This window comes from Eubalaena glacialis, chromosome 2 (genome assembly GCF_028564815.1).
Source record: "Eubalaena glacialis isolate mEubGla1 chromosome 2, mEubGla1.1.hap2.+ XY, whole genome shotgun sequence".
Taxonomy (NCBI): Eukaryota; Metazoa; Chordata; class Mammalia; order Artiodactyla; family Balaenidae; genus Eubalaena; species Eubalaena glacialis.
In genome coordinates, this window is record NC_083717.1 from 192,547,292 (window position 1) to 192,555,433 (window position 8,142).

The window sequence follows — 8,142 nt, forward strand, 5'->3', positions numbered from 1 at the left end:
CTTTTCCAGAAGCCTCCCGAACCTTCCGGAAGAACCCTCCCCAACCGCCGCCGCGGCCGCGCGCCTGCGCCTGCGCCCTGGACGGCGCCCGCCCCCTACCCCGGGCCCGCGCGGCCCCTCGCCCTCGCGCCCCGCCCCCCACGGCCGCGCCGCGCGCGCCCGCGCGGACCTCAGGGCTCTTGCGCGCCTGCGCGGCCTGAAACTCTCGGGAAGGTCTCGCGCCTTCTGGGGCCGTCACCCCCAGCCCTCTCCCCGCGCCCGCTGCGTTCTGCGCGCCGTCGGCCCCGGCCCCACGACCCTTGCTCGGCGCGCGTCGGCCCAACGGCCGCCCTGGTGAACCGCCACCCCTGTCCAGGCCGCGGGGAGTGCGACCGGGGATTGAGTGCCCGTGCTCGCGGCTGTGTGAAGTGCAGAAAAGTAAACTCTCGGTGGTTAAAACGTGTCCCCAGGTTGTGGAAGCTTCGGGTCCTCCACCGTCAGGGCCCGAGACTGGGGGCCCGGGGCCAGGTTTGGGGCCTTGAGGCCGCATGTAGGAAATCGAAGCAGGGGTGAGGGGTCCGGTCCCGTGTCACATGTTTACGCCCGGCGTCCTGATCAGAGGCTCAAAGCCACGGTTAGGGGTTTGGGGGCCCGGGGCAGCGATTGGGCGTCCAGGGCCGGGTCTGGAGGTACGGGGCGCACTTTTTTGCCGGGGGCAGCGATTATGGGTTCAGGGTACAGGAATTCTGGCAACAGGTGCTTGCCAGAGCCTCGTTATGCAGAGGCCCGGGGCTCTGGCCTGGGTGTGGGGTGCAGAGGTGTGTGAGCGAGGGGTGACCCGCGTATGTGCATGGGGACCAAAGGGGACCCCTGGGCCTCGTGGGGCTCCCATGCGGCTGTTTCTGAAGCTGAGGTGGGATGGGGAACGAGGGCTTCCCCACTCATCGCTATAGACCCCACCTCAAGGCAGGCCACCGCTCGGATTTGGGGACTGGTCCTGTCCTTAGGCCCTGCTGTGCCCAGGAGGAAATGTTGAAACGGACACAAAACATGGAATTCTCCCAGCTCTTGCTCAGTCCCTTGGGGATTTGTACCTACTTTTGGTTTGTTTTAAAACCGTATCCTTCAACGCGTTGCGGGCCCTAGTCTGGAATTCCGGGACGTGGTGACCATGCAAGCTGACCCAGCTACACGCATCATGATTTTGTAAAGCTCATCTCTTTTACTTATTCTTTTGTGTAGTTTGAGGTTTCCATACGAAGTATGTAATTCATGGTTTGGGTGATTAACTTGCTTTAAAAGCCAATTTCTAAATGGGAATTCCAAACGTGTTTAGAATAGTGTCAGATCACAGCTGGAAGAATTTTGGAGGCGGGGTGGCGTCTTTGGGCTTCACCCAGGTCAATAAGCGGGGGCGGGGGGTTGTTCACCGTTGAGGAAACCGAGGCTTGCCCGGCGGCGCACCCCTGCCCCGCCCAGGCCTCTCCCGGTAAACCATCCCCCTCCTACCGACTCCTTTGTCTCTAGCTCCTCCCACCATTGCCCCCCCCCCCGGAACAATCTGGAAGCTCCTTAGGTTGTAAGCAAACTTGACTGACAACTCCCTCCACTTCCTAGTCTCCAGAGAAACCCAGCTTTTCCAGCAACAGGGTTCTCCACTGGGGCCGGAGACTCTTCAGGAGGCACTGAAATCGACGCAGGGCGTCCTGACTAGCGTTAAAACAGGCAAAATAGACTGGAAACTACCAGCCACGTGGTGAGGGTAGATGGGGGTTGTTAGCATTCGCTGGGGTGCGTTGTAAAACGTGTTTCTGGCCCCAGCTGTGTGTGGAAGCTCCCGGCGGCCCGGGTTTTCCCTGCGGCCTGGGCTGGGGGCGGGCAGGGGGGAGGAAGAGGAGAGGGAGCGGGGGAGGGGAGATGGGGTGGTAGCGCTGAAGTTTCGTTGTCGCCACTGCCACTGGCAGCCGCGCAAGGGCTCCCCTCCTGTAGCCCGGCAGCCGCCGTCCTGTTCTCCTGACTCGGAGGCCCGGCCCGCTTCTTTCCACTCCACTCGGGCCACTGCCCGGGAGGTGTAAGCGTTCTTGTAGAGGAAACGTTCAAAGCCCCGGCTGTGAAATTCTCGGTTTCTGGCGCTTTCTCCCCTCCTCCAGAGGCCGCTTGGGGAGCCAGGGTTTCCCAGCAAGCTCCGGCCTTAACACCCTTCCTCCAAATCCTCTTGCGCTCCGGCTCTCCCCTGCCTGCCTGCCTGCCGACCTCAGTCTCTGAGTACAAGGGTCGTTTTGGTCTTGTCCCTCCTGACGCCTGGGACCGGTTCCACACCAACCGCCGGTGCCCTCCCGACCCCGCTGCTTGGTTACACCAGCAGCACGCTGGGGTTTCCCTCTCCCCCGCCGCTCCTCTGTCCCCTCTTCAGACTCGTCCCCCACCCCTGGCCTTTCGCTGGCCCTCTTCCAGCTCCAGACCCGGGTGCTGACCTCACTTCCCCCACCTACCTGGCTTTCTTCCAGGGCTCACTAGCCAGATGACTATCCCACCACCTTGTAGAACCCCAGGCATCCCCATAGGGGACCTGGTGTGGTCCCTGCCACTTCTATCTCCTAGATAGCTCTTGAGTCCGTCCACCTTCCTCCATCCTCGTCCCCCACCCCTCCCCCAGTGCCTGGAAGCCGCTCACCTGGAAGCCCTCTGTAGCCACCAGACTGATTCCTGCCTCCGCTCTGGTGTGTCTCCACTCTGTAGCTGGGGCGAGCTGTGAGAGCCCAGATCTGGCCCCGTCAGTCCCCTCCTGCACACACTCCCCAGACACTGGCTGACACCCCGTCACTCCAGAGAGAAAGCTCCTCACCCAGGCCTGCCGGGCCTTGCAGGGTGCCCCTTCCAGCCCACCGGTGCTCAGTTCCCACTGTGCTCCCCATCGCTCTCCTTTTAAACCTCACTCCACAAGCTGCCCCCACAGGGCCGTGCATACACCCTTCCTTCCACCTGAAACACCATTGCCTCTCAGTGTTCTAGTGGACCTTCCGCAAGAATTTCCTTAGGGACCCCTGCGCACCCCCATCTCACCTTTCTACCAGGCCCCGCCCATCCCCTGATGTAAATAGGTCCTCAGGATGTGGGGCCCCTTCCCTCCAGGCGTGGGCACTGCTGAGCCCTCCAACCCTGCCCTCCACTCTCACTTCTTCCTTTTGCACCCAGCCATCTCCTGCTTCCTCAACGCTCTTCTAATACACCTCCAAGTCCTGCAGATGTAGCTCCTAAATATTTGCGGAACTCATCCCAAAGTGATCTTGCTGTCAGGAGTCTGACCATTTTTCTCTACCATTTGAAACCTTTCAGTGTCCCTCCATTGATAAAGTGGGACACAAGGCACGGACCCTGGATGCAGGTGTCCCAGATTCAAATCCCAGCTCTGCCACTGCCTATCTGCGTGACACAGGCAAGTCACCTACTCCCTCTGTGCCTTGGGTTCAGCGTCCGAAAAATGGGTATGAAAGTGTCTTCCTCATAGGGTTGTTACGAGGCCTAAATTAGCACATTCTGTTTTTGGAAATGGCCCAAGACAGGGCCTGGCACACAGTAACTGCTGTATGCATGTTTATTAAATAATTTTCTGATATTCCTTTTGATTTCTTCTTTGACCCATGGGTAATTTATAAATGTGTTAGTTTCCAAATATTTGGAGGTTTTCCAGATATCTTTTTTATTGATTTTTTTTTTTTTTTTTTTTTTGGCTGTGTTGGGTCTTTGTTTCTCCACGCGGGCTTTCTCTAATTGCGGCAACCGGGGGCTACTTTTCGTTATGCTGCGAGGGCTGCTCATTGCGGTGGCTTCCCTTGTTGCGGAGCACGGGCTCTAGGCACGCGGGCTCAGTAGTTGTGGCTTGCGGGCTCTAGAGCGCAGGCTCAGTAGTCATGGTGCACGGGTTTAGTTGCTCCGCGGCATGTGGGATCTTCCCAGACCAGGGCTCGAACCCGTGTCCCCTGCATTGGCAGGCGGATTCTTAACCACTGCGCCACCAGGGAAGCCCTTGTTATTGATTTCTAATATTTAATTCCACTGTGGTCAGAGAACATAGTTTGCATGATTTGAATCCTTTTATTTTATTGCTTTATGGCCCAGATTATGGTCTATCTTAGTAAATGTTCTCTACGCAAAATAATTATGCTGAGGGAAAGATGCCAGTCGTTTACATAAAATTTTAGGAAATGCAAACTGTAGTGACAGCGGATCAGTGGTTGCCTGGGCGAGTGGGGCCGACAGGAGCAGGAGGGAGGGATTTGGCACGAGGAAACTTTTAGTTGCGGCATGTGGGATCTAGTTCCCTGACCAGGGATCGAACCCAGGTGCACTGCATCCGGAGCGTGGAGTCTTAGCAACCAGGGAAGTCCCTTGGTATGAGGAAACTTTAGGTGATGAATCTGATCACTATGTCGATTGCAGGAGTGATTTCACAGGTGTTTGCCTATCTCAAAGCATATCAAATTGTACTTTAAACATGTGCATTTTATTCCATGTCAATTATATCTCATAAAGCTGTTTTTTAAAAAATTGATGTGTAGCAATGACCTTGGAGAAGTGTTTACAATCAAATTATAACTATACTGGAAAATCCATACTTTGGAAGGAGGTACAGTTGACTTGGAGCAGGATGTCTGTTATAGCACAGTCTGCAGTTGGCTGTGTGACTTTGAGCAAGCTACGCAACCTCTCTGTGCTTAGGTTGTCTCATCTCTACAACAGGGATGTGGGAGAATGCCCCGAGCTAATCCCCAGGAAACCTTAGCGCCTGGCAGGCAGTGAGTGCTCAGAGGATGGGGGCACTGTTGTTCCCCTGACGGAGAGCAGGGAGACAGGGTGACCGTACTGGCAGCCACAGAAGCACCAGGATGCTGTCCTGCGCTCGTGACCACCTGCTGGGCTTGGGCTCAAGCTTGAGAGGGAAGGGAGGGCTGAGAGTAGAGCCCCAAAGGGGGTGATGAATGCTGCGAGCAAGGGAAGGGGGCCAGCCCTCTGTTTCTGGCCATATGTGTTTTAGAGTCAGCTCTAAGGTAGATTTCCACAGAGCAAACCGGTTTTCCTGTTGACTATAAAATTGGGGATACTTTGGTACCAAAATTTTATTTCTTCTGGCAAATTTTAACCCATCCTTCAAAGCCCACGTTGGGCAGCCTCTCCTGGAAGTCTGGGAGGGGGCAGGTTGCTTCCTGATCAGCTCGCCACGTGCTGTCACCAGAAGAGGGGACAGCGAACACTCCCTCCCCCTGCTGTCCCACCGTTGTCAGCACTGAGTGTGGCCGGAAAAAACTGCCAATTTCGATAGAGGAAATGGTGTCTTGTTTAATGCGCACCATTCATTTAATGCCTGTTTACTGAAAGCCCGTGTCCAGGCCCTGGGACACACTGGGCGGGAATCGGGTCGCTGCCCTCGTGGTGGAGGCACACGTGCAGCCAGCACCACGTTGACCCGTGGATTTATAAGCTGCCACGTGCTGGCAGGGTGTGGGCCCCACCGGAGGCTTCCCCGAAAGCTGAGGAGGGCGGGCGTTGGCCCCTGGGCTAGGGGGGCACCCAGGAGAAGGAGAAGGAACAGTGCTTGCAAAAGCAAAATCTAGAAGGATTACTAGGAGTCAGTGGGGAAGAGGGAGAGGGCAAGGCGGAAAAGCAAGTGGAGGTGGGAAGAGCCCTTCCGTGTGATGGGGGGAGGGGGACACAGAGCAGCGTGAGGCAGGGGATGGCATATCGGGCAGTGCACTGAGCCAGGGGACTCGAAATGTGGCCCGAGGACCATGGCAGGTATCAGAGGCCTTCCCAGGGGCCCGGTCAGACCTGTGTCCACTCCGACCACGGTGCAGGTGAAGGTCTGGACCAGTGAGCCCCAAGGAGGGCCTGCACCTGCAGACCTGGTGGGTGGAGAAGGGGCAGGCGTGGGAGAGACCACGAGCGCGAGGTGACAGCCTGGGTGACGTGAAGGAGCCCCGCGGCGTCCTGTGTGAGGGGGGGGGGCTGCAGTCAGCATGGGGCAGCAGGTGACCGGCTCAGTGTCACCATTTTGGGCGCAAACATTTATGAGGCATCCAAGAGGATGGGCGTCCAGTAAACGGGACGCTGGGGATGTGAGCAAGAACACGGTGGAAGGGCCGGCCAGGCAGGAAGGGAAGTGGACGTGTGTGGACAGCAGCAGGACTTCCTGAAGACCACAGTCTCAGTGCAGCCGTGGAGCTGGGAGGGGGTGAGAGAGGGGGCTGGGGTCAGGGGCTGCACCTGCGGGGGTGTGTGGGTGTGTGTGCGCGTGCGCGCGCCTGCGGTGTGGGGTGTGACCGAGGGAGGGGTGTGGCCGAGGGAGAGGGGTGGGGGCCTCTCGCTCCCTGTCCCATGCCCAGCCCTCCTGGTCTCCTTCCCGAGCCTGCCCCGCCCCGAGTCAGGCAGAGGACAGGTGTGTGCTGCGCCCCCGGGCAAGGCACACGGAGCTGGAGAATCCCGGGCCGCACCTTCAGGAGCTTACATTCTAGTGGGGTGGGGGGCGGGGAGATGGACCATAAGCACGCATACGAGTTCAGGCCTGTCCTCGGGTCCTAAAGGAACCAGCGGTCCTGGGCAGGAACGCAGAGTGCTTCCCGGAAGCACTGCCACCTTCCCTTGAATTCACCTTCCAACCTTCTGAGTCATCGTTGGCTCATTCCTCAGCCCCACATTCTGACAGCTGCCAAGTCTGCGGGAGCTCTTCCCCACCTCCTCGTCACCTGGCCACCTTCAGCTGCCTCTCCCTGGGTTTATCTGGTCTGCATTCCTGTTTCACCTGCCCACCTCCCGGTGCAGAAATGTCCCTGGGCTCCCTAGACACTGAGCCAGAGTCCTGTCTAGGTGTTCAAACCCCAGGCCCAGCTGCCCAGCTCATCCTACTCCTGGGCCCCTCACTCCTCCAGCCACTCACTCTGTCACGTCAGCCCACATCCTGATCTCGGTGCTCTCAGCTCTGAGACCCGGAACGCTGGCTGCAGACACCCACCCGTCACCCAGACCCCGCCGACTGTCGGAGGCTGGGGCCCCGCCACCGCCAACCCTGATCAGGTGAGCTGGAATTTAAGAAGAATATGGAAGAGAGTCAGATACAGAGGGAGGAAGGACAGAACGTGAAAGCGTGGTGGTGGTTTCTGGCTTTGTTCCAGCCTCCCTCCTCCCTTCTCTGGCCCCTCCCAGCCTCCCGGGCAGCAGAATGACCCCAGGGCAGGGGATCCAACACACCCTGGTGTGGGTGATGGTGATGGCAGGGCCCGTCACCCTTTCGTTCATTCGCTGGACAGAGGTTATCACAGACTTTAAGGTCTGGCGCTGATCTACTGTCCCCGACCCTGCTGTCCACTGTCAGCTGTTTCCCAGACACACCTGGAACCTCAGGGCAGTTCCTCGTCTGGGACACCCTTCTCTCTTCCAGGCAACACTTGTAGGAGCTCAGCGCAGCTCGGCAATCACCTCCTCCAGCCCTCCTTCTGTCTGGGTGCCTCTTCCACAGCTCTAGCCCACGGGGACGAACTGAAATTAGACTCTGTCTTTCTCATCTCTTTATCCCCCAAACCCAGCTCACAACCGGGCACAGAGCAGGTGGCCATCTACCATCTTTGTGCAGAAGGGGTAACTGAGTGTTGGAAGGAACCGGGTAGGAACCCTCCGTCCATAGGCAGATTAGCCTTTGGTGCCATCTACCGGCCAGGTGATTGGTTGTGTTTGGGGCCTCCAACTGGAGATGGATTTGATGTTTAGGAATTTCATTTTTCTTTATTTCTCATGAACTGGAGAGTTAGGAAAGAGAGAATTATGTGAGTTGCAGTCTAGATCACCATCATTTCTTTTTTTTTTTGGCCACGCCGCGCGTCTTGCGGGATCTTAGTTCCCCGACCAGGGATTGAACCTGGGCCCTCGGCAGTGAAAGTGCCGAGTCCTAACCACTGGACAACCAGGGAATTCCCTAGATCACCATCATTAATGTCTCACCCTGGAGAGTTCGTGGCAAAGCTTCCAGTCTTCCACTGAGTAGGAATGAAACTAACTGTGAGAAAAGAGGAGGCAACTTTCTTAAACTAAAAAAATTATATATATATACACGCATATATATTGTATTAAATTATATATAATTTGTATATATATGTATTTCACCACGAAAACCCC

The 8,142-nt window shown here is 57.1% G+C and overlaps 1 non-coding gene across 1 annotated transcript; it reads right to left on the reverse strand.

The window, feature by feature from the left end:
- Positions 1-7,864: 7,864 nt before the first annotated feature.
- Positions 7,865-7,937, reverse strand: TRNAE-UUC (transfer RNA glutamic acid (anticodon UUC)). The gene has a single exon. It is a non-coding gene; the product is annotated as a tRNA-Glu (tRNA).
- Positions 7,938-8,142: the final 205 nt, after the last annotated feature.